Source organism: Papaver somniferum, chromosome 6 (genome assembly GCF_003573695.1).
Source record: "Papaver somniferum cultivar HN1 chromosome 6, ASM357369v1, whole genome shotgun sequence".
Taxonomy (NCBI): domain Eukaryota; kingdom Viridiplantae; phylum Streptophyta; class Magnoliopsida; order Ranunculales; family Papaveraceae; genus Papaver; species Papaver somniferum.
The window spans coordinates 16,358,874-16,366,807 of NC_039363.1; positions in this window are offsets into that span (position 1 = coordinate 16,358,874).

A 7,934-nucleotide genomic window follows, 5' to 3' on the forward strand; every position below is an offset into this window, starting at 1 on the left:
ATAATTAAGGTGAGTAGTTTAGGAGTTTGTAATTCCTAAACGCAACAGATATTTTCGGTTCGAAAACCTCTACCAGTATGCGTACGGGTACGCATACTTATGCTGTCTCCTTCACCAATTTTGTATTTACACACATGCATACACTTGGTTCCCGGTTTATGGATTTATACATTAATGTGCGAACACACCATATATGCTTATATCCAAAGATGGTTATCTCATCAACTCTTAATTTCAATCATTGAAATTTTCTTAGAGGACGTTATATAGTTGTTGTTCACAAACTATTTTTCTCATCAACTGTTAATTTCAATATAGGCTTAACTTTTGTATTTGCCAAAAGTCCATTCATTCTTTTACCAGTACGTGAATACCGAACACGAATGACTTTACTTTTGATAAAGTATGGGACAAACATAGTTCACGGATGTAAACACCAGTATCTGGTAGGCTTTGAAAGATGTATGAAATAAGAGAATAAGAAGCCTACATGTTATAACCGCAAGTGCACGGTGTCGGTTGTAGCTTGTGCAAATACGGGTCGAATCCACAGGGACTAGGGTGTGTAAGTTGAAGTTTCCTAAACTGTTTTCTAAGCTTAACAGAGAACAAAGGCAGTAGCCAAAGGCAAGGCAGTGAAGTAAAATAAAGACAATGAAGCAAAGGTAACAGTGGCAGTGAAGCAGTGAGGCAGTGAGGGAAAGAAACAGTGACTCTAGGCTTAATCACTAAGGCTTTTGATTCCACCTCTAACCTATGCTAAGTCAATTTTCAATGCTAACTCATGTTCTTGCCCCTTGTTTAGATATTAGTGAGATTCTAGCCTCATCTAACTATCTAGATAGCAGTGGAGGTTCGAGCCTGCTGCTTATCAAAGAGGTGGTTTTAAGAGAAGGATTTAGGGTCATTAAGTTAAGTCTAGTCCTAGTAGTAATTGGGGCTCTCACACTGCAACTACCCGCAGATAAGCCACTTAGATGATTAAACCTTCCTAAAGGATAATCTAATTACAGCTAAAATGTTCTTCCATAGCACTAACTGTCTGATTAAAGCACAACTAGTCTAAGGTTTGAACAATAAACATTAATCATGAGTTGCAGCACCATCAATCACAGGGTTATCCTAACTACAATGTATGCTTGACATACAACGTGAGAGCAATGTGATGAAATGCTTAAATTATAACTGTCCTACACAGTTTCAGAACACAAGAACATTGTCTACACATTAACTAACTAGCATTATCACGGAAGCTTCATCTCAACCTTAGCAAGTGATAAATTAAAACATGATGAATATGTGAAAATAAAACTGAATTTGAAAGTGAACCAAAAACAGAACATGAAAAATTGAGGAACTGGCTAGTCCAGTCCTCTTGGTGGTGCACTGGCTAGTCCAGGCATGTCCTCTAACACACACCCACACATCATATTTATAGTTACAAGCTTTAATTAGGGTTCTACACAAGTTTTCCCCAAATCCTCAAAAACAGCAGAAATTAGGGTTACTGATTTACCTAATTTGATGGGATGATTCGTTCCCATGTCTTCGACCCATCCTTCCTCTGCTCTTCCTTCTCCATCTCCTGTTCCAACTGCTCCTCTAGATCGAGCTATTTTATCAATTTCTCTTCTTTCCTGTCTCTGAAACCCTAGGAGAGAAATTGGTATGATAGCTGGCTAGAAAGAAGGGGAAATAGATGGGGTTTCGTTAGGTAATAGACATGATGGATTTTGGTGGTGGTTGTGGCAGTTGAGGAAGGTGGTGGTGATGATGGTGGTGCGGCAGGGTATGGTGGTGTTGTAGAGGGTGAGGGAGAAAGAGAAGAAGGATTCGATGGAAAAGAGTGAGGGGGGTGTTTGGTTGGGTAGGAATAGGGTTAGGTACTAGGGTGTTGAGCGGATGTATCAGAATTCGATGTCCAGTGAGTTAAAGCGTTGGATCGACACATCTGGATCGAATCTATCGGCTGAGATGGCAATGCTTGCAGCGACCGTAGGATTGTGAGACACAACAAAACTGATGGCTCCAGATGGAGTTAGGTGCTGTAGTATTAGACAGGAGCTTCAGAGTTTGATGCACTGTGATGAAGCGACCATTGGATGATGGAATGGATCCAATCTGACGGTTAAGAGGGACACGGGTTTGGGTATTAATTTTAGGCTTAGAAAATGGGTTTGGGTTTAGGAAATGTGTTTGGGCTTAAACAATCTTGAGCCCACTTCTTCTTTAAGAACAATTTCTTCATTTGTGAGCCCATTTTCATCCTTCTGGTCTTGTGCACAACATTCTTCCCGGTTTCCTTGTGTAATTCCTCCTGGCTTTTCACCACTTTTCTGCTCTTTTCCGCTCCGCTATTCATCCAAACTTTATTTATTACCTAAAAATGCAAAATTAGTTAATAAAAATATTTATTCTTGAAAACAAAGAAAATACAGAATATGGGATAAAATGTAGAATTAATGCACAAAAGATGAGTTAAATGCCAAGAAAAATATATAGAAATGTGCACTTTTTAGCACTCATCAGTATCCCATAACAAATTGCAATATATCAAATCATAAAGATTAATACTGCAAAACATCATCCTCCAAATATTTTTAGAATTAACCAATAAACCTAAAAAAGTATAAGAAGATGAAAATAATAGTTATGTGTAGTCACAATCATTCCTATTCAAAGCACTAGTTATTCTTCCAACTAAACCAAAAAGAAGACATACTAGGCAACAATATCTTTGAGAAATTCCTTATCATTCCCGAACTCCTTTTCATCAACATCCATTGGAATATAAGGTTCATGGAGGAAGGAGTCAATACCAACAAACTGTCTTAGCTGATGATGTCGAACCAGGGCCTTCTGAATTTCCAAAGATCTTAAAATGCAAGCCTTTATTTCTATAATCTCTTTTCTTACTTCCTTCAACTCATCAAGAACATCGGAAAACTTCTGAAAGTTAGAAGGGACAACCCTTGTCTTTCTTGTATTCCTCCTCTTTCTTTTCAAGGAAGGAGTTACTGGAGATTTCTCTTTTTCCTTGATTGATGGCTTCACAATCATATTGACATATTTTCCATCCAAAGATCTGATTCTTAAAGAACAATTATAAACAACTGGTTTTTGTGAGTGGAATTCACAATCTCATCACGCAGTCTTAAGATATAAAATATATCAGAGAGGAAAAAGGAATGTAGGGTTCGCAACCTTTAAACAGGTTTGTGGATGCCTAACTCTAAACCCTATAAAGAGTAGAATTGTCGGTAATAACCCTTTCTTTTATTTCGATAGACAAACAACTAATAAAAGAAGAAGAAAAACTTTTCCTAAAGCCTGATTGGTGCACAACCTTGTCTCTTTTGATCAGGCACATGAGACAAGATTTACCTAACAACACAATCAATTTGTGTTGTGGTGAACAACAATTTGTCCACCATTTTCCTCTAGAGAGGAATCCTCATACTTTTGTCTATCAAAGAGATTTGTCCATACTTTCTTCTCTAATGGTCTTATTTTGTCTTTGGAAACCAACTTCTTATACGAAGATAAAATCCTACATACCTCAGCAGTCTTCTGAGCAAGTTTAAGCTTCCTTGCCAATCGATTTGCTCTTCGTTGAAGTTTGTTGGCGTGCCTCACGTGATGTTTGTACTTGTAACATCTTGATAGTTCATGACCCTTCTGAGAACAAAACGAGTACGTCAAACTTGGATAGTATTCAGTCATCTGTGGTGTGAAAGCAGCCAGACACATAGTAGATCCTGAAACATTACAAACAGAGTTTCCAAATGATGTGTCAATTGATTCTTCCAGCTTGATTGGATTCTCTTCTTCATTGAAACCATCAAGGTTGATATATGTATTGCTACAATTATCAAAATCAATGTTTTCACATAGAATACCAACACTTGATTTCATATCTTCATCAGAATCATAGATCTCAGACATCTCATCAAGTGTTATAGCAAGACCTTTGTTCCCAGTGTATTTTCTACGATTTGGGAACTCGTTTGAAAAATGACCAAAACCTTTACACTTAAAGCACTGTGGCATGTCCTCGTCATCATCCTCTTCAGCATCCCTGTTTTTAGGAGGGACGCGATTGTGAAGTTTATCTGACGACCTAGGTTTACCTATTGGAAACCGTTTACTTCTCTTCAATAGAAGATCCCTAAATTTTCTTGTGATCAAGGAGACTGATTTGTCAAGATCTTCATCCGAAAAATCACCCTCAGACTGATCATCCTCAGAGACATAAACACTTTTTAGTTTTACCATGTAACTTAGTGTTCTTCTGTGCTTTAAAGGAAACATCCTTTCCGATTTTGGATGTATGCTTATGATCAAAGATCTTTAGCTTTCCAACCAATTTTTTTCCGGAAAGATTATCAAGGTTATTTCCCCCAACGATGGCATGCTTCTTAGACTCATATCTAGATGGAAGCGGTCTGAGAATTTTCATCACAATGTCCTTTTCAGGAAGTTTTACCCAATCCAACAAATGCATTAACAATTTCAGAAACTTTGTGATTAAACTCATCAAATGTATCCTCATCTGCCATACGAAGGTTCTCCCAATCGTAATTAAGTTTTTGAATCATATCTTCCTTTTCACTGGAGTTACCTTCAAATACGGTTTCTAAGATATCCCAAGCATATTGATTATAGATTTTCTGTGGGTTGTAGTTGTAGTGGTAAGGGGTATCGTTCAAACTCGAACTTGTGAAGGTAATGGATTTTTAGATTTAAAAATATATATACAAATATTGACAAATTGGTAGAGAGTTACTGGGACTAAAGATTCGGCCATTTTTCATTTTCAAGTGGTTCAGAATTTAATTCTAGGCGATTATAGTTCAAAACAAAACAAATATTAACTCTAGTTTATTGCCAAGATAGATTTTATAAAATATTACTTGTATTTCTTAAGAATGGCATATCAAAAACCCCTAGGACTAAGCATACTCCATCAAATGAAATCACAAGTAATTAATTTAAAATCTTATTTCAATTAAAATTGGTGCAAAAAGTAAATAAAGAATTAATTTAAATTACCACATGGATGAAACACGGCCTCCTCCGTCGTCCCAGTGTTGGGTTTAGCTCATCATGTTGGAAAACCTCTCAAAGAATTTCATTGATGCTCAAAAGTATTTTACAATGAAGAGAAAGATAAGTAAATAGTATTAAACAAGATTCTGCGACCCACAAAAGGCGTCCAAAATAAACGACACAGCAGAGGTGCTATTGTTACTGAATCTCTAAGACCCACACCTACGAACAACGCCTTGAGTCTCTTTCACTGTTGATAAACGGCTGCTGCTGCGAGTCTGTTCTTCGCGTTCTTGGTGTTCTTCATCATCAGCAGCAGCAGAAACAGAGTTTGATCAACTCTTGATTTCTGCTTCTGTGGCTCTCCTCTCTTCTCCCAACTCTCGACAGCCTCTCTAATAAATCCAAGGGGTCCTTTTATACCCAACAACTGCGTTTAATCTCGCCATAACTCGAGATAATCTTCATTATTGCCGCTGTCCAAAAATAGGGAATAATTGCCAAAAATAGAAGATTCTTACGTACTCTTGCTTCCTGCACACTCCCAATTGCCTTCTCCATGCATCAGCACTCGTCCAATGCTAGTAGAACTCCTCCATGCACACAAGAACTTCAATTTTGCTCGTGTTACAGTACACGTGCTCTGTTTTGGGTGTGTGAATCATCACGCGTTTTCCAGCCAATTCCGATCAAACCCACTGCCCAAAATGTGTTCCTTAACCTATATCACATCTCTCTATCAAATTTCAGTCATTGAATCGACCTACAACTCCTTCATTTTCTCGATCGAAATCTCTCCTGAACTGTGAACATTTTCCCGCCAATTTTCAGAATTTGAATTTTGAAGAAGGGTGTCCCCCTATCCAGTTCTGGGGTGTGAATAGCAGATGCCTTGGGGGTGACCTGGGGGTGCCCCTTAGTAATTAGGTTACCCCTTATCCAAACTTGGGAGTCCGAATAACACGTGTCCTCCGGGTGCCAAAATCAACTTTTCGAGCCGAATTTTCCAAAAATATTTATTTCCAAAAAATACCTACAAATACATAAAATAACAAAATTAGTACAAAATCGAGTGCAAACAATATATAGTATTGAGATCAAATTAGACACAAAAATGTGTCTATCACATATGTAGACCTAGTGCAATTTGATACATGGTGCTGGAGATTTGGGGTAATGGCATGTATGATGGAATTCAAACCGTCGGAATTTTGCTTCGCAGCAAATATCTCGGCAGGATTATATTCACCAATATTCTTGGGAACTTTTACATCTCCAACTGCCACAACGGGAGCATCATAGCCATTAACAACATATACCCATGATTGCAAATCACGCGCTTGAAGAAAAGCACGCATAGAAATTTTCCACCATAAGTAATTAGAGTCATTGAAGACTAGTGGTACGTTATTAGTGATAACACCTTTGTACATAGAGTCAGATCGCTACAAACACAGACTTGTAAGGTCTTAAACGTGTTTGCCTGCTCTGATACCAATTGAAAAAAGCGTAGGTCTAACAACACCACCCAATATTACGCTTAGCAATCTGTATGGACAAACTCGAATATACTTTTAAGAGAATTAACAAGACTCAATCAATTAAAAGTATATCAACGAGTTTATATCTCTCTTGTTGATTTGATTTAGTCAAGCAGGAACTGCGAGTTCTAATCAAATGCAAGGAATAACTTGGATGGTACCAAAGACCAATATCCAAGGATCAATCAATGACAATCAACAACCAAAGGTTGGATTACTCTAATTGATGATCTGACGCACAACCTGTATTAATTCAATTATAAAGATAAAATAATATAATACGGAAATTGAAATAACACAGAACCAGAAATTTTGCTAACGAGGAAACCGCAAATGCATAAAAACCCCGGGACCTAGTCCAGATTGAACACACACTGTATTAAGACGCTACAGACACTAGACTACTTCAAGCTAACTTCGGAATGGACTGTAGTTGAACCCCAATAAATCTCTCACTGATCCAAGGTACAGTTATGCTCATACGCCTCTGATACCAGCAGGATATTGTGCACTTGATTCCCTTAGCTGATCTCACCCATAACTAAGAGTTGCTACGACCCAAAATCGTCGGCTTTGACAATAAACACATCTTTCTCCCACAAACAAGTCTATCAAAGGATCAGTCTGTCTACCACAGATAAACCTTAAAGTTTTTGTTCCGTCTTTTGATAATAATCAAGGTGAACAGGAACCAATTGATAATCCGGTCTTATATTCCCGAAGAACAACCTAGAGTTATCAATCATCTCACAACAATCTTAATCGTATGGTAGCTAAACAAGATGTTGTGGAATCACAAAGAATGAGACGAAGATGTTTGTGATTACTTTTTATATCTTGCCTATCAGAGATATTAATCTCAAGCCAATCAATCTGATTGTACTCGTACGATAGAAGATACAAGATCAGATCACACAACTACGATAAAAGTAGTATCGGTCTGGCTTCACAATCTCAATGAAGTATTTAAGTCGTTAACCTGGTTTTAGAAGAAGAAAACCAAAGGTTAAAGTATAATCCACTCTAGTATACAAACTAGTATCACACGTGAGGTGTGGGGATTAGTTTTGCACAATACTAGATGTCTCCTTTATATAGTCTTTCAAATCAGGATTTGCAATCAATGTCAGCTTAGTAACAATGCATTCAATATTCACCGTTAGATAAAAATATGATTTAGATTCAAGCTAATATTTCTCAACTGTTAGATGGAAAAGTTAGCTTGTTACACACACTTGACAATGCACGCTTTTAGTTTTGTTAACCGAACCCAAGCGTATGCACTTGTTGGTTCAACAATAATTAACCAAAAGGTTAGCCATATGAGCATTTCATATCAACCAT